We start from the raw sequence: 19,610 nt of genomic DNA on the forward strand, positions 1-19,610 counted from the left end.
GTTTCAAACATTGTCTGAAAAATTCAGAGCACTGTATATTCAGAGCACTATACGTATGAGTCTTGGTTATGAGATTACTGAACCTTCTGTGCGTCTTGCTTTTTCTGTATTTCTTGTCCTCTCGCTCCCCTTCCTCATGGCTCCTTTTGAAGAGAGTATTTAATTTATGTCTCCATTACTGTTTGGAAGCTATGTCCTTTGTCATACTATTTTAATAGTCACTCCTAAAATTTGAATGTGTGTATAAAACGTAAGTCCTAAAGTTGGTCAGTGTCTTTTACTTTCTTCACCCTCCGATTCAAGGACCTTAGAATGATTTATTTCTTATCATTCCTTTCAAATCACATTTGCAATTGTTGTATTTTTAAAATTTCTGCCTTGCTTTTATAACCCACAAATTAGACATTGTTTAATATTGAACAAAAGCAAGAGTCAGATCTGCTCTGTGTTCCTTATCTCCCTTCCTTGATACATTTCTAGACCTTCCTTATGGGACCCTATTCTTTGTTTTTGAAGCCCAACCTTTAGAAACTTTTATTGAGGGTTATTTAGAAGTAAACGCTTTCAAAATCTGCTCATTTGTCTTTTTTTGGTCCTCATTCTTGAAAGATACTTTAGCCGTATAAACTATTCTTTGTTGCCCATTATTTTCTCTGAATACACCGAGGGCATTCCACTGTGTTGTTGCTTTGCTCGTTATTTCTGTAGTTCAGCTAGCTGTCGGTCGGAATGTTCCTTCGTAGGATTTGCGTTTGTTTCTTCTTGGTCCCTTTGGGCACTGTAGATGCAGGTTGTCTTTATACTACAGTTTTGGCTTGTGTATTGAGGTCCACATAAACAGTATGGACTGAGGTTCCCAACCATGGCAGCCCAGTGGGTACCACATTAGCAGGGGTGAAGTTTTTACTTTTTCCCCATCTTTATGAAAATTGAGACAGGAGTTAGGTAGATAGTTTTTCCATTCTCAGGGGTCTGGCTTTATGCAGATGGTCTCAGGTCTGGACTCTAGGCCACAGGACACTGGGTGTGGTCCCAGGGAGTCTGGTGGCTTCAATGCTAGCTTTCCTCCTCATGCTGTGCCCCTGCCTAGGTCCTGCCCACATGGACTTCCTTCACCTTCATGCAGGCTCATCCATGCTTCACATGTCATGCAAGCCCATTTGTGTGTCCCAACTTAGTATTTTGATTTGTTATATGAATAAAAATCAGGAGAGATGCAAGATACCTAGTCAGTCATATTTGTGGAAAGCGAAACCCCCCCACTGTCAGGCCTCTGAGCCCAAGCCAAGCCATCGTATCCCCTGTGACTTGCATATATACGCCCAGATGGCCTGAAGTAACTGAAGAATCACAAAAGAAGTGCAAATACCCTGCCTCGCCTTAACGGATGACATTCCACCAGAAAAGAAGTGAAAATGGCTGGTCCTTGCCTTAAGCGATGATATTATCTTGTGAAATTCCTTTTCCTGGCTCCTCCTGGCTCAAAAAGCTCCCCCACTGAGCACCTTGTGACCCCCACTCCTGCCCGCCAGAGAACAACCCCGCTTTGACTGCAATTTTCCTTTACCTACCCAAATCCTATAAAACGGCCCCGCCCTTATCTCCCTTCCCTGACTCTCTTTTTGAACTCAGCCCGCCTGCACCCAGATGAAATAAACAGCCATGTTGCTCACACAAAGCCTATTTGGTGGTCTCTTCACCCACACATTTTTTCATCCATTTGAATTTATCAAGTTTGAGGAAAATGTCTTAACAAATAAGCAAGTTTGGCTAGTCCTAGAAACAATAGCTCTAACTTCTAACTTGGGAGTTACTGTACCAATTCGATGGTGAAAAAATTATAGTTCATAATTATTTGGTATTAAAAGATACCTAAAATGATTTTTTATTCATTCCTTTTACATCCATGAGGCAAAACGACAATGCAAAATTATATAAATATGATTTTCCACCAGTAAAATTTGGATTAAAGACTATTTTCATGTGGAAAATGTGATAAAGATAAAAGGTCACATTGACTGTGAGAAAAAATGTATTGTTTTCACAAGTTCTTATAAATTATAGTCTTATCCTTTTTGTCTAATGTGTAGCTAAATATCAAAGGGCCATTGACTATATACATATATTAGTTTTTGCTGATGCTGTGAAAAAGTCTATTGAATTGTTTCAATTAACAACATGGCAAAAATATTAAAGCCTTTCACATTTTTTTTGTTTTGTTTTTGAGATAGAGTCTCACTCTGTTGCCCAGGCTGGAGTGCAGTGGCCCAATCTCAGCTCACTGCAACCTCCGCCTCCCAGGTTCAGGAGATTCTCTTGTGTCAGCCTCCCAAGTAGCTGGGACTACAGGCACACACCACCATGCCCAGCTAATTTTTGTATTTTTAGTAGAGATGAGGTTTTACCATGATGGTCTCAATCTCCTGACCTCATGATCCGCCCGCTTCGGCCTCCCATAGTGCTGGGATTACAGGTGTGAGCCACCGCGCCCGGCCCTTTCACATTTTATATCTTGTAATTCTCTACTTTGCTCTACACCATACGGAGGATCTTTCCAAAAGCATCCTATCTAGATTCTGCTGTTAAATCACCTTTGTTGGCCTGGCCAGTTATCAAATTCAACAGCCCAGTCATCATCAAACACTCGCCCTCTATCCGCATCCCATTCCATGTTTCTGCCAATAATTTGACTAGTAAAGATGTCACTGCATGCCACAAATTGTCAGTGCTGACTTCCTCAACAAGGACGTTATTTATATACTTATTTAATATATGAGTGACTCAGATGCAAATTCCATCTGGAGAATACCAACTCCTGATGCCAACTGATTGTCAGTCATGGCTACAACAGGAGACTGGATTCACTCAAATATTTTTTTTTGTAGCCAAAAATAAAGAGAACGTAATAAAGGGACTACTTACAGAAGTGAAGCAGGGTTGAGGAAAGACACAGGGGATGTTGAGCTACTCAGAGCTGCAGTGACAGCATGTGGAAATAGAATTACTGAAGTTCCGTAAGGCCAGAATTGTGAGGGTCTATCCAGGAGTACCTGAATTAGCAGAGGAATGCAGCTGTCCACAGAGAAACAATGGCAAAGAAGCAATGGAGCAGAGAAGACATCGTCTAATTTCTCTTTACTTTCTACTGCATGATGTGGTAGAAGGCTTGCTTTTGGCTGTGCTGGAAAACGTACAGAAAGCAAAACCAAAAGATAAGCTTTAGGATTTAAAATCTCCACTCAAGATGCAGGTGGAAAATTAGAAAGCCACTGTGGTGATCTTAAAAGATATCTTGTATATCTGAAAGTCAGCTACATAAAGGAGAAAACATCAAAACTAATTGCATTGATTGTGTAGTTTCAGTACCTGTTAAATGCATAATTCCATTGATTTAGTTTGGCAATGGCTGAGCAACTGATTATAAAGGAAAGGGACCCTAAGATTTAGTATGGCAAACAGAGATAAAGTTAAGAAATCTAGCCCACCAATCTCCTGAAAGCTCTTTGTAGCCAGAATCACCTCTGCCTAAGTTGTTCTTGGCTTGAAGATCTGCTCTGGGAAGAGATACTATGTACATCAATGGAACTACAAAATCTTGAAAACTTATGCCAGAAGGAAGTTGGAAAGCATAAAAGAAATACATTAATTCTTCTTAACTGTTTTTTTCTGCCTCTCTGCCCTCTGTTGCTATAATTTTGGATTTGTCTATTTTTATTTTCATTTCTATCAAATGTTTTGTATATTTTGAAGCTGTTATGTGATGCTTGCATTTAGGATTCTTGTGTCCTCTTGATGCATTAACACTTTTACGGTTATAAAATGGCTTTCTGTACCCTGGCATCCCTCTTTTTCCTGATTTAATTAGGTTTCTTATTATTAGAACTTATGTAGTACATTTTTGTTCTTCCTCTTACTTTTAAAGTGAATTTCTTTTAGATGGAATGTTGTGTCTATGAAAAAAAAATCTATGTTTTCAAATTTAGTATTTAGAATATTCACCTTTAATGTAATTATGGGCATAGTAGGGTTTAAATCTACCATCTTGCTATTCATTTTCTATTTGTTCCATATTTTTCTTATTTCTTTTGGGTGTCCACCTTTTTTCATGTTAACTGAATGTTATTTAATGTTTGTACACTATGGCCTTATTAGCTACAGCTCTTTATTTTATTTTATAAATGTTGTTTTTGGGTTTACAATCTTTAACTCATCACAATATACTTTCAAATAATATTTTACCACTTTGCATATAAGACCATTAAACAGTGTACTTTCTGTCTCCTGCCCATTTTTAATTTATCACAGTGTACCTTCAAATAATATTACCCATTTTGAAAATAATTAAGAAACTTATACGAGTATGTTTCCATTTTTCTCTTATCTTTTCTTGAGAATTACCATGCATTTTATTTCTGCATATGTTATAAATTTCACATTACATTTTCATCTTGCTTTAACTGTTAATTTTATTTTAAATAATTTTTTTAAATGATAAAAAAATTACATTTACCCCCAAGGTAGCATTCTTGTGTTCTTTTTTGTATATTGTAAATCCAAGTATCTATTTGATAGTATTTTATTTTATTATAAATAATTTATTTCTGCATTTATTGTAGTGTTAAGTCTGCTGTTGACAAATTATCCCAGCTTTATTTTTCTAAAAAGTTTATTTTATCCTTATTTTTGAATGATAGTGTTGCTGTTTGCTGAATTTACAGTTCTAGGTTGACAGTTTTAAAATTTTTAAAGTAAAATTCTAATCCTTTGTTTTTGCTTCATTTCTGATAAATTTCAGTCATTCTCATTTTTTTTTTTTTTTTTTTTTTTGAGACGGAGTCTCGCTCTGCCGCCCGGACTGGAGTGCAGTGGCCGGATCTCAGCTCACTGCAAGCTCCGCCTCCCGGGTTCCCGCCATTCTCCTGCCTCAGCCTCCCGAGTAGCTGGGACTACAGGCGCCGCCACCTCGCCCGGCTAGTTTTTTGTATTTTTTAGTAGAGACGGGGTTTCACCGTGTTAGCCAGGATGGTCTCGATCTCCTGACCTCGTGATCCGCCCGTCTCGGCCTCCCAAAGTGCTGGGATTACAGGCTTGAGCCACCGCGCCCGGCCAGTCATTCTCATTTTTGTTCCACTGTGTGTAGTACGTGTTTTTCCTCCAGTTGTTTTCAAGCTTTTTCTTCACGACTAGGTTGCAGTAGTTTCATTTTGATGCAGCTTGTGGCGCTTCTCTTTGTGGCTTTTCCTGATTTCAGTCAGCTGAATTTGTTGGATTGGTGAGTGTACAGCTTTCATTAAACCAGTAACATGTTTAGCTATTTTCTTTTACGTATCTTCCTACCTCCTTCCTCCCCATCCTACTCTTGCTTTCTCTCAGACTCTACTTGCATGTATGTTAGATTGCTGGCTGTTTTTCCACCGTTCACTGAGTTTGTATTTTATTTTTAGTCTTTTTTTTCTCACTTTGCTTCAGTTTGGATAGTGTCTGTTGCAATATTTTCAAGTACGTCGATCTTTCCTTTCACAGTTTTGAGTATGCACTTAAATCTAGTGAATTTTTCAATTTAAATATTGTATTCTGGGCCGGGTGCAGTGACTCATGCCTGTAATCCCAGTACTTTAGGAGGCCGAGGAGGGTGGATCACCTGAGGTCAGGAGTTAGAGACCAGCCTGACCAACATGGAGAAACCCCGTCTCTACTAAAACTACAAAATGAGTGGTGGCACATGCCTGTAATCCCAGCTACTCGGGAGGCTGAGGCAGGAGAATTGCTCAGACCCAGGAGGCGGAGGTTGCCATGAGCCAAGCTCAAGCCATTGCACTCCAGCCTGGGCAACAAGAGTGAAATTCCGTCCCCCTGCAAAAAAAAAAAATTGTATTATTTAGTCCCAACTATTGATACACGGATAAAGTGTACCACCGCCACCACCATTATCGACATCATCACAACAGTGTTTTATAGCACTTTGAAGACTATAATTGCTTTTATATATATTAACAGATTTTACGCTCACTGATGCTTGCTTATTTCTGTCTTAAAGATATGAAATGTGAGGCTCAGAAAATAAGTCAGTTATTCAAACATACTAGGAAAATAATTGTATGCTAGGACTGAAATCTAAATCTATCCAAGTCAATTTTTATTTGTTACTTCATGCTGCCCATCTATAGTTGATCTTTTACCACACCATGATCTTAGGAGACTAGGAAACAGTAAAACCACAAGTAAGAAAATGATTCTTCTATACATTTCAAACCAAATAGCTATCTAAGATAATTTATCCAAATAATCCATGTCAAATAAAAGCATGCTTCCTTTCTCTAGATATTATAAGCAAAACTGTAAAAGACAGCTTTGTGTCCCCAGTGAAGAGCAGTCAGGCAACCATGAGACATACCTAGTGATGCAGTATTTATTATTTCTTGAGCTTCTATTGCTTGGTGTTCAATAGTCCTGTGAGATAGTTCTCATTACGCTTCATTTATACATGAGAAAACTGTCTCACAGAAGTTGTGTAACTTGCTCAGAGTCCCATGGATAATAAGTGACCCAGGCAGCACTTGAGTCGAGGTCAGTCTTGCTTTTTGCTTTTCTTACTCACTGTCCTACCTTGCCTCTATGTTTGTGTCCCTTCTCAGTCCCTTCTGTTGCACTGATGATTTGTCTTTTTTTAATATATATGTGCTTTATTTACTGCAATTGACAACTAATAATTGTGTCTATTTATGGCATTCAACACAGTGTGTGTTTTTTTCTTTTTTCTTTTCTTTTTTTTTAATTTTGAGACAGAGTCTTGCTCTGTCACTGAGGCTGGAGTACAGTGGCATGATCTCAGCTCACAGCAGCCTCTGCCTGCTGGGCTCAAGCGATTCTCCTGTCTTAACCTTCCGAGTAGCTGGGGCCATCCAGGCATGCACCACTGTGTCTGGACAATTTATTTATTTATGTATGTATTTTGTTTGTTTGTTTGTAGAGCCCTTTTATAGAAATCTCCCTATATTTCCCAGTTTGGTCTCAAACTCCTGGGCTCAGCAATCCTCCTGCCTTGGCCTCCCAAAAGCCCTGGGATTACAGATGTGAACCACTGCACGTGGCCTAACATGATGTTTTGAAATACATGTATATTGTGAAATGGATAAATCTAGCTAAACACATACTTATTTTTTTGTTTGTGGTGAGACCACTTAAAGCCCACTCTTTCAGCAATTTTCAAGTATATCACCATGGGGTACAACAGATCTCTTAGACCTGTCCCTGCTGTCTGGATGACATTTTGCATCCTTTGACGAACATGCTGATTTATCTTTAACATATTGTATTGCTACCTTGTGGTGGGCAGAACTTTGGTCCTCATGATCTCAGCCACCTAGTGTTACATCCTGTTATGTTACATGGCAAAGAGGCTTTGCAGATGTAATTAATGTTACTCCTCAGTTGACTTTAAGATAGGGAGATTAACCTAGATTATCCAGGTGAGCTGGATCTAATCTCATGAGCTCGTTAAACATCAGAAGAGGAGGGTAGAAGAGAAAATCAGAGATTATAAGTGAAAAGGTTGGAGATGTCGTTACTGGCATTTAAGATACAGGGGGCCAAAAGCCACAGAATGTGGGTAGCTTCCAAAGCTGAGCCAATGGCTGGCAAAATCGTGAGGACACTCACTCCTTTAGCACCATGGAGCTGAATTCTGCCAACAATCTCAATGAGCCTGGAAGCAGGTTGTCCCTCAGGGGCTCCAAAGAAGAGTCCAGGCCAGCTGACAGTTTGACTTGCACCTTGTGTGCCCCTATGTAGAGAACCCAGTCAAGCCATGCTTTACTCAGACTTCCCACTCATGGCACCTATGAGATAATAAATAGGTGTTGTGTTAATTTATGATGGCAGCAATAGCAGGCTAATATATACTATAGGGACAATTAATTTCCAATTTTTGTGTGTGAACTCTCACTGGCATGACACACAAACACATTCACATGCACACTCTTAGAGATACTCAAGTTGTATACTTTCAGAAGAGGCTTTCTCTGTTTTTAAAGTCTACGGTTCTCAGCATTCTTACCAAGGCATGCTATCACTTTTGTGTCACTTTGGACAGCCTTCCCTGCTGTCATCCTCAGCTTTTTCTTGCATTGTCTGTTTTCCCTTTTCCCTGTTTGCACCTCAGTTATTTTGTTTCCTGTTAATTTTAGAACCTGATTATATACACAGCTAGTCCACAAACACATGTATAGTTTTCTTCACAAAAAATCAAGGAAGGACATTGCATTGTGTGAAGTGTTTGCATCTTTATATTTTTATTTGATACTTACTGCAAAGTGGCATGTGGATGCTTTTCTACTGCTGGATACAAAGGTATCTATTAAGATAGAAATATTCCTCATACACGTGCTGTAGGATTCTTGGACCTGAAGAAAATTTGGCTTCTGAAAAACTATATTATCATAATCAGAATTATATTTGATAGAGTTCCTAATATTTTATTAAACATCAGGAGATTCGATTGAAGTCAACATTTGCAATTTAAATGTGGTATTAAGCACTTTGTTTAAAGGCAGAAGAATTATAATGCATCAATCTGTATGTTTATACAAATTTGACAACTATAACACATGCCACTTAAAAAAACCGTATTTACCATGCACAGTCTCATATAAATACAAGCTGTAAGTCTAAGAGCCACCCTAGATTCCATGCTCTCCTTTACCTCCAATGACTAGTCCGTCCCCAAGGTGAGTTTATTTTTCTTCCTGAATGACCCTAAGGGGTAAAACGATATGATTTACAGTTATACAGAAAAACTTTTAACTATTGACACTATACAAAGGTCTAACTTGTCCTTTGGAGGAAGATATTTTTCTTACTAGAATTTACTAACTAGATATTTAGTGGGAATATCAGGGAATGTGCTGGTATCCAATGGTTGGTTGCAAGTCCCTTTTGAAAATGAGCATTTCCAATTCTGCACCAACATCGTTGTTTACCCAGCTGCGGAGAGCACATTCTTCCAGGAGCACCTTCAGGGCTTTCCGGGCAGCTTCTGGGCTTCGTTTGTTTGGAATCCGAAAGCAAGCAGCTTTTCCCAAAAAGAAAGTCCTCAGGAAATACTTTGGAATAAATTAAATGGCATTTTTAGGCATTTTTATTGATCTGTTGTTTACAGACTATTTTGAATCTATTGACTTATTTTGTGATGAGCAGAACTTTTACAGCATCTCAGTGGAATCTGATTTCTAGATTTACTTGCCACCTTGAAGCGATAATTACATTGTTTTTGAGAAGTAACATCTTTGTTTCCATAACATAAGACCTTCAGTTTATAACACAATGTACAACTGAGGCTTACTTTTTTAAAAGCACTGATTTATTTGAAACCTGTCTAAATCTGGCTAGGTTTCATAATTGGAGCAATCATCAATATAGTGTGAATGACCTTATACAATATGATTTTATTAAATAAAGTATTTTTATTAAAACTAAATGAAGTCATAAAAATTTGATTTTTTTTCTAAAGAAAAAATCTATTGAAATCCATGGACCTGAAATGTGGCCTATTATTTTAAAAAGCCTATTTAAATATATGTTTGAAATAGATACGTATTTCTAGCATATTTTATTCACCCAGTACTTAGTTTTTTATGAGAATTACTCCACAGAAAGTCATCTTGTTTTATAAAAATAACTGAGAAAGTCATTTTTTTCTTCCTGACAACATATAAATGTTGGAAGCCACATCTTTATTAAGTTACATTCAGCTGATTGCATTTATGAAATTAATCTATGAGGTTAAAAAGGAGTGAAATAACTGTAGTATTCAAAAGCTATCACTAACAAAAATCATTGATAAATAAGTTATTAACATGTACCAATGTTAAGTAGTTCATTATACTTTAAATATTTCCAGTCTATTGTTAGTTAAAAAGTAAATCTGCTAGTATTTTTCCCCCAAATTCATTATTTCACTGAATTCCTCTCATCTGAACATAGCTTAGATGTATTAAGATGTTGCATAAGATGGCTCTCAGTAGCTATTTAATTTATTCTAATTAACAAGTGTCTGCATTCGTAATGTGTTAATTATTAGGGCTCCCCAATCCCTTATTCGAATATTTCATTCAACAAGTATTTATTGAATGCTTATGATGGCAAACCCTCTTCTAAATATTGGAATAATAGTGATAAAACAAATCAGAGTTTATACCCTCAAGGAGCTTATGTTGTAATGAAGGATGTAAACAGTATATACATGCTGCAATGTCAGCTAGTGATAACTTTGGAAAGAGTAGTGAAATAACAAACATACAGGGATAGAAGTGATGAGAAAGCCTTGTCTCCACTCCAGCCAAGTATTTTCTCCAGAGTCGTGTTAAATGCACTCCGTTCTGTTACTAGGCATGTCCTGATCCCTGTATCTGAAACACTTTGCCCTTTGCCTAGCTAACTGCTATTCTTCAGTCATTGTCAAATACAGCTCCACAGGCAAGCCTTCCCCACTCCCAGCCGTGCTCCCAGAGCATCACGAAACTTCCATGAAATTTGACACTGTTGTATGATTATTTGCTCACTCTGTTCTCCTCAGTAGAGCATGGGATTATATAGATGTAATATTATATATATATTTTATTGTATATATATGGCATAAAGTGGATGTTCAATAGAATTAGTTGAACATGTTATTTAAGTATAATATACCAAGAAGTCAGGTTCTAAAGACCACATATTTTAACCATTCTATTTATATGGGATGTTTAGAAAAGGCAAATCTATGGAAAAAGAAGGCAGATGAGTGTTTATGTTACCAAAACACCAGGGGTTTGGTCAAGGTCCTGCTACTCGCTGCACAGAAAGCCAGTGATTAAGACCATGAGTATTGCCAAAGAAGAACCTTTAATCAGGTGCTGCAGCTGAGGAGGTGGAAACTCAGTCTCAAATCCATCTCCCTGGCCCACTAAAACCAGGAGTTTATATAGCAGGGAAAAAATGCAACTGTGTGTAAGGAAACAGGAACTAGGGAGACACAAGGAAGCCATCAGGGTGAATGCGGGGTCTGGCATCTCATTGTCTAAATGCGATGATCTGGTGAGTTTCAGTTGTTTGATACTTTTTTTTGAGAGACCTGATGATCATTTTCTGAGGGAGGAACTCAGATTAAACAAATATAAGTTTCAAGCTTTAGGATTAGAAGGGTCAATTCCTATATTTATCAAAAAATATCTATGAGACCCCTGGGTCAGTTTCATTTACCCAGGGCTGAGAGAGTGAATGGGGATTCACTGCTGACTGGCCTGAGGGAACTTACTGCAAAGATGGAAAGGTTCTGAAACTGGATTCTGGTGATGGTTGTAGACTTAGCAAGTTTACTAAAATCATTGAATCATACATTAAAATTAGATGAATTTTATGATATGTAAATTATATCTCAATAAAGGTCTTTTTATTTTATTTTTGTCTTTTTGAGACAATGTCTTGCTCTGTTGCCCAGACTGGAGTGCAGTGGCACGATCTCAGCTCACTGCAACCTCTGCCTCCTGGGTTCAAGTGATTCTCCTGCTTTAGCCTCCCAAGTAGCTGAGACTACAGATGTGCACTACCACGCTTGGCTGATTTTGTATTTTTAGTAGAGATGGGATTTTACCATGTTGGCCAAGCTGGTCTTGATCTCCTGTCCTCAAGTAATCTGCCTGCCACAGCCTCCCAAAGTCCTGGGATTACAGGCAAGAGCCACCATGCCCAGCCTCGATAAAGGTCTTTAAAAAAAAAAAAAGATGAAGTGATTGGGGGAAGTGTAAGGATTTTGGGGTGGCCAGGGAAGGTCTTTTTAAGGAGATGCTATTTGAATAGAAAACTGACATGAAGGCGAGAGCCCTGAAGATGTCTTGGGACAGAGGACTCCTGGCGGGGGAGCAGTGGGGCTCTTAGGTGCCTTGCTATGTGGAAGAACCGTGGGGAGTCCAGGTGGCTGTGGGGTGGTGGAACGGGGGCCACAGGAAGAAGCGGAGGCCAGGAGGAGCCAGTGAGGTATGTGAGGTTTGGTTAATTAGGGTCAGGGTACTGAATTTTATTTTAAATATGATGAGGAGCTATTGAAGGATTTTAGCAGGAGAGCAACATAAATTGGTTTACATTTTGGAAGAGTCACTTTGGCTGCTGTGTGGAAAAATAGAAGCAGGGGAAGCCCAGATAAGAAATTGAGTAGCCAGTCACGAAATGGTGGTGTTATGGATCAGGGTGGTAACGGTGGAGGCAGTGAAAAGTATGTATCTTGTAGATAGAAATATGTGAGAAAATCACAGCCTAGTCTGAAGACTGCGAATCCCTGAGTGAATATAGTTGGGGAAGTGGGTGGAGCAGAACAGCCTAAGAAGAGAGTAAAGAAGCCTGCGGGGTCAGATTACATGAGGCCTTATAGGGTGTGGGACAAGAGTTTCGCTTCCTTTTTAAATCCCGTGAGAAGTCATTGGATAATTTCAGATGTGGAATGACACAGTCAGACTCACTCCCATACAGATTCTTCTGTCTACCATGTGGAGAAGAGATCATCGGGGAAGAAGAGTAGACACCCGAGAGCAAGTTAAGAAACTAATGGCAGAGGTTAGGCAAGAGATGGTGGTGTTGTAGATTGGGATGGTGGCGATGCAGATGGAAAAATAAGCGTTTACAAGAGCTCCTTTAGAATTGGCACAGATGGGATAACTAGATATGAGGAAGAGGAAAATAAAGAGTGAAACATTTTTGGTTTGGGTAACTGAGTTATAGTTTTGTTTTGTTTTTAAGACTGAGTCTCACTGTGTCACTCAGGCTGGAGTGCAATGGCACGATCTCAGCTCACTGCAACCTCCACCTCCCGGGTTCAAGCGATTCTCCTGCTTCACCCTGCCGAGTAGTTGGGACTACAGGTGTGCACCACCACACACAGCTAAGTTTTGTGTTTTTAGTAGAGTCCAGGTTTCACCGTGTTGGCCAGGATGGTCTTGATCTCTTGACCTCGTGATCCGTCGACCTTGGCCTCCCACAGTGCTGGGATTACAGGCATGAACCACCGCGTCCGGCCCAGTTACGGTAGTTTACTCCAGAATAATACTACATGTATAAACATAGGTTACATACACACTTAAAAGAACATTAGAGTTCTTTTTTGTTTTTCTTTGATGTTTGGCTTTGATTTAATGGGATTGTACTGTACACATGACTCTTAAGCAAGCCTTTAACACTCAACACTTTAAAGAGCTTGGTACATAGTAGGCTTAAGTGATATTTTATCAAACTGAGCTGGAGAGTTCTTAGATATTGTTCTTACCTCAAATTCAGTCATCCCTGGGTATCTGCTAGGGATTGCTTCCAGGAACCCCTTGCTTTTTAACCAAAATCCACAGATGCTCAAGTCCCTTATACAAAACGGTGTTGTGTTTGCGTGTCACTGACACACATACTCCATGTACTGAAATCATCTCTAGACTCCCTGTAATACCTAACACGATGCAAATGCTATGGGAACAGTTGTTTTACTGTATTGTTTGGGGAATAACATCAAGTCTGTACATTTTTCAGTAGAGATGCAATGATGACAGGCCTAACTGCCTTTTCAGTCTGCATGTGGTTGAACTCACGGATGCAGAGCCCATGGGTGCTGATCGCTAACTGTATATCCACAGTTCAGTAAATCAGCTGTTGAATCAAGGAAAATAGGAGAGGTTGGGTCACAAAGATGCTGAACAATCAAGCTACTGAGATGAAGGACATTGTGGAAGCTCCAAAAACCTTCTGAAACATTAAGTCATGCTCTTCTTTGAAGTCTGTCTGAGAATCCTCACAGCTGTCAGCGTGAGAACCAAAGGCTGCAGTAGTGCACACAATGACCTCCATCTCCGTAGCTTGATTGTTCAGCATCTTTGTGACCCAGCCTCTCCTATTGTCCTTGATTCAATAGCTGATCTACTGAACTATGTAGCTGAATTACAGCTCCCCAAATGTGGTGCTCTCTTCGTTTGGAATGCCCTGCTGCTCCTGTTGTTACGATGATGACACATTGGTGATTTCCTTCCTATGAGAATCCTCTCTGATTTCCCAGGTTGTAAGTTAGATATCCTCCTGTGTGCGCCCTGAGCCCTGTATATCCCCATCATCACAGTCGCTCCTTGCCTTGTCATTGCTTGTTTGCTTTTATGTTTCTCCCATTGGACAACATATTCCTTCAAGCCAGAGATTTTCCCCCATCATATTATCCTCAGAACTCAATATGGTGCATGTTGTCATATTAAAACTTGATAAATAAAACATACATAAGTAAAGGAAAATTATTCTTCTATACTAGAGAACACAGTTCCTAGGGAAAGTATGTACTTAGACCACACGACTAAAGCAAGAGGTCTGGGGATCACCCATATTTAAGGAATGGGGAGGAACAAAGGACATAAGAAAAAAGAGAAATGGGATAGCCATGAAAGCACGAGAACAATGTTCAGAGTATTTATCATGGCCGTCTGGGAAAAATACAATTTCAAGAAATGAATGATCAGTCATGTCAAATGCTTATAAAAGTCAGGAATAATGGCTGTGAAATGTCCAATCAACTTGGCAATTAAAAACACACTGATGACTTTATGAAGCAGTTTCAGTATATTGGTGGAGACAGAAGCCAGATGATGGGGTGCTGTGTACTCAGTGGCACACCGCGGGTTGATGACAGCACAGCCTGCTTTAACACGGCAGGAAACATGATGCGTTCTGTGGCATCGTCCTACTCGCTGTCTTCTGTGGATTGTGACTCCTGGTGACTGATGGATGTTTAATTTCCTGAGGGCAAGCAAAGTCATGGCTTTAATATGCCTGAGAATAATGAGGGATGATGCAACTTTGGATAAGCCTGTAGAAGAGACAAGAGAAAGGAACAGGTGTAGAAAAGCTCTGAAGGGGGCTGGGCACGGTGGCTCATGCGTGTAATCCTAGCACTTTGGGAGGTCGAGGTGGGTGGATAGTGAGGTCAGGAGTTTGAGACCAGCCTGACCAACATGGTGAAACCCCATCTCTACTAAAAATACAAAAATTAGCCGGGCATGGTGGCACGCACCTGTAATCCCAGCTACTCGGGAGGTTGAGGCAGGAGAATTGCCTGAACCTGGGAGGCAAATGTTGCTATGAACTGAGATGGCGCCACCGCACTCCAGCCTGGGTGACAGAGCGAGACTTTGTCTAAAAGAAAAGAAAAGCTCTGAAGGGAGAATTCTTGAGTGTGTGATATTTGAAGGACTAGACCAATGGGCAGTTCACTGGGACACTGGGTGGGATTTGCAGTGGATACCAGAGCAGAGTTTGGGAAGAGAGATTTGGCCACGAGACTACACCCTGCAGATCTCTACTTACAGAGGAGTTAGTGACCAAGAGCCTGGCCATTGAGCTGAAATCCACCGTGCATTTGTGCTGTAACCACATTCCCACAGGCTGCTCTCCAGTCAATGACAGGTGGAAGCAGGGATGCCTGTTCTGGGAGCCATGAGCTCCTCTGATGGCTGAGGTTGACTCAGGGACCTCCAGTAGCTTTGCTGAACCTTCCATAGACTGGAAAGCGCCTGAGATGTTTTCTCGCAGATTCCTCTGGCTCCTTCACCATTTTCTTTCACAGTAGTTTTCTTAATAAAATCCTTGCATGTTTAACTCTGTGCTGATATCAGCTTCTCAGAGTCCAGACCAATATAATACCTAATGGGTATTTTTATTTTTGAAGGGAGGTGAATTGCTGTGTTAGTATTGTACCCTTCTGTCACTCATGTTTCTTCAAGATATATTCAGTAAAGTACCCATTTCTCACTAATGCTGTTTGGAGTAGGTCTTCTTTTTTTTCTTTTTTTGCGGAGGACATAGTCTCGCTGTGGCGCCCAGGCTGGAGTGCGGTGGCGCCATCTCGGCTCACTGCAACTTCTGCCTCCTGGGTTCAAGCGATTCTCCTGCCTCGGCCTCCTAAGTAGCTGGGATTACAGGTGTCTGCCACCCATCCTGGCTTATTTTATTTTTATTTTTTTTTGTATTTTTAGTAGAGCGGGGTTTCCTCATGTTGGCCAGGCTGGTTTTGAACTCCTGGCCTCAAGTAATCCGCCCACCTCAGCCTCCCAAAATGCTAGGATTATAGGCATGAGCCACTGCGCTGGTCCAGGTCTTCTTTCTTGAAGGGAGGGACACAGTGAAATAATGAGAACTGTTCTGCAAAATAGAACAGGGTCCCATGTAGATGATACAGTGATATCAAGTAGAACGTTCCCCACAGAAGTTTAATGCAATTAGTATCAAGGTGACGCTTATTAAATGCTGATGCAAGCATGCCATTCAGGAGTCTTGCTTTATACCTAAAAAAATGATGTGTTCCTGATTGTGGAATATCTTTACAGGTAGAAGGCAGGTAATAATTATATAGAAATAAAACAAAAATAACAATGTATAGGATACAGCCTCACAGATTTCCAGAATATTAGAGCTACAACGCACGTTGGAGACCGCCTCCTAATTTTAAATACTCTTTTGAATATTCTAGTGAGAGAAGCTGCAGCCTGTTGAGGCTCCACAAGATTAAAGATATGAAAAGAGGACATAGGCATGAATGTCTGCGTGGGGAACCACCCCTTGCTGCTGCTCCCACTCTGTTGATCATGCCCATTATTAACTGAGGGATGGCTGTGGGTCTTGTCTTTGCCTTACACGGACCAGGAACACTTCACAGGACTCAGAGAGGCAAATAAGAGAAACCTATTTTTGTAGAGGATGAAAATGAAGCACACAGGGAGGTAAAGTGCCCAGTGTGAAAATCCCACCTGAACTGGCTTTAGAAACCGTGTATTTACTTTTTCACATAATTTGTTTATCTAGAGGAAAAAATAACAGATGTGTTTAATGGCTTTGGAAACACTTAAACAGGTGGACCTCAAAATATGGGAAATGAACATATTGCCATTGTTTATTATAATTTTCCTTCCTTCTATTTTTGCTTAAAATTCTTCAAGGCCTTTGGATATGTAAAAAAAATGAGCATTTGTTTTATTATGTTGCTTAATAGAAACAATTTTTTAAAGTATTGAATTATGCAGTGACCAAAATACTGATTCTAAACAACAAAACATGCAGCTGTTGTGAATCCTGGACGAGCTCTGGAAATGTGTGGTATTATCTTGCAGAGAAGCTGTTTTTGTTCTAGTCAAATATGGAAATTAGTTTAGAAACTTCATTTTAATATATAATTCTGATTTCAGTGTTACCAGTAAATATTATTGTCCTTTCCTAACAGCCTTAATTTCCTTTTCTCAACTCCCTTGAGTGATATATTTTTTTGAAGCATTCATTTACCATCAAGAGAAGAAATAACATAACCACGTGTACTGAAATGTATGGCTTACAGGCCAAAGAGTTACGGAAACTAAACTTGTTCTCCCACTCCTTTACTCGTGCCATGCACTTAAAAAGAAAACTTTCGAAGTCTGTTGTCCTTACTTTTACAATTTATGATATAGTTAACCCTATTCACATTGTGTACTGAGATAGGTCAGAATTTCTTCTCACCCTTTTCCCCTTCTAACATGACCTGTTCTTTTGCATCATGAGTCATACAAATGTAAGCTAATACATAAGGTTTCTGAAAAGATGAGGAAAGAGCCAGAGAAATAATAATGCCCTGAGGTTGTGCTATAAGGTATGTTCCACATTGGCAAGAACTCCTTTGCTTGGTAGATGTGCTCCTATAAGCCCTAAAAGAAAGGGCAGGTGGCTGTCATACTCCCCTTATCCCCCAGACACAATCACCTGAGACCATTCAGTAGGCCTTCCAAGGGGAAGCCCAGGTGAAACTGAAGGACAGACCTTCTGAGATGGACAGAAAAAGAAAAATGTGAAATCTTATAGTAAGGGTAAAAGGCCAAAGATACTTAGGAACTGTAAGGTAGAGAGGAAAGAATGCGGGAGCCCAGAGAGACAGGCCCTCTGTGGCCATGACAGTAGACTTTCAGTGGAGTGATAGAGAACTTGAGGAAACTCAGTAAAGTAATAACAGTATACTTTCAGGGGAATGATAGAGAACATGAGGACCTCATTTTTTTTTTACTTTATCTGGTTGGTTCCCTCACAAGAAATCCACCTTAATAGTAAGAAAACTGGAATTGGAGATCAAAGACTGGCTCTAGTATCATATCCACTGATCATGTGTAATATTAACTTGGGAAAATCTTTTCAGATTTTGAGCATCAGTTTATTTATGTGTAAGAGCAAGGAGTTGACAGTGACCTGTCACTGTCAGGTTATGTGGTTTGGACCTCATGCATGTATTCCATCATATGATGGGTTTATAGTTTTTATTCTTGGTCTGGGTCTGTTTTTTTTTTCTTCTTATATGTTATAGTGTTGGGATTCACTCAGATGGTGGCAGAAGTATTAAAGGGAAATATTAGGGAAAGTTATAGGGAAGAGTCACAAACCTCTTGGAAGGCCGAAATGTTACTTAACTTGTAATAATTGAACAGACTGAGGCAGCCGATACTTACCATAGAGCATTAGGTCATAGGGTAAATACTAGGGACAATAGAGGCTTCCCCAGTTAAGTCTGTTTACCCTACATCCATTAACTAACCTTTGAGCCAGATGGCCCTCTTGCGGGGAGGTCGACTAGGGATATTGCCCTGTAATGGTATTTACCTTAGACCCCGGTACCTGAGCTTTAGTCATTCCTAGAACTACTTTCTTAACCATGTTAATTATCCGCAAGTGTGTTGACTAAAAGCTTCTGTTGTTAATTGTATACCAAATCAATGCCTGGAGTGTGAGCTGCTCAGGGCCACAGTAACAAACCTCTCTTGGTGTGCAGACGGTCGGACAAGCAGGACTGGCAAAGCAGAGTATCTGTGTGTCAGTGAACGTTTAATTCATCCATCGTTTGGGTCAGGGTCTGCGGGCTGACCCCTGCAGCTAATGCCCTCAAGTGTGAGGAGGAATACCTCCTTATAGACCTAGTTGTGAAAAGGTTTTAAAATTAATGAGACAGTAATCAGGTATTTTAAAAAACTGAATTTTATAAAACCTCATAACATTGAGTGGGAAAAAAATTTAGATATCACTGTCAACTCCTTGCTCTTACACATAAATAAACTGATGCTCAAAATGTGAAAAGATTTTCCCAAGTTAGTATTACACATGATCAGTGGATATGATACTAGAGCCAGTCTTTGATCTCCAATTCCAGTTTTCTTACTATAATAAGGTGGATTTCTTGTGAGGGAACCAACCAGCTAAAGTAAAAAAAACCTACAGTTTCCATGAGGATCCACAAAAACTAGTTACTCTGAGGATCCACCTACTTTCTTGACAACAGAGTAAGAGAAAATGTGGCCAGTGGGCCCTCCAGGGCTCTTAGAGTGGTAGACATAGTTCCTGAACAAGGGTGGAAATCCAGCAGGCGCGGTGGCTCCCGCCTGTAATCCCAGCACTTTGGGAGGCCGAGGCGGGCGGATCACGAGGTCAGGAGATCGAGACCATCCTGGCTAACACTCTAAAACCCTATCTCCACTAAAAAATACAAAAAACTAGCCGGGCGAGGTGGCGGGCGCCTGTAGTCCCAGCTACTCGGGAGGCTGAGGCAGGAGAATGGC

The 19,610-nt window shown here is 40.0% G+C and overlaps 1 long non-coding RNA gene across 1 annotated transcript in view; it reads left to right on the plus strand.

Annotated features, from left to right (window-relative positions):
* Positions 1–19,610, plus strand: part of LOC105516956 — an 87,219-nt gene that overhangs the window by 28,190 nt on the left and 39,419 nt on the right. Inside the window, exon 2 of the long non-coding RNA XR_001002581.1 lies at positions 16,517–16,713. This is a non-coding gene — a long non-coding RNA (uncharacterized LOC105516956). The remainder of the gene's footprint in view (positions 1–16,516; positions 16,714–19,610) is intronic.

Source organism: Colobus angolensis, unplaced genomic scaffold (assembly GCF_000951035.1).
Source record: "Colobus angolensis palliatus isolate OR3802 unplaced genomic scaffold, Cang.pa_1.0 Scaffold296, whole genome shotgun sequence".
In the NCBI taxonomy this organism is placed as follows: domain Eukaryota; kingdom Metazoa; phylum Chordata; class Mammalia; order Primates; family Cercopithecidae; genus Colobus; species Colobus angolensis.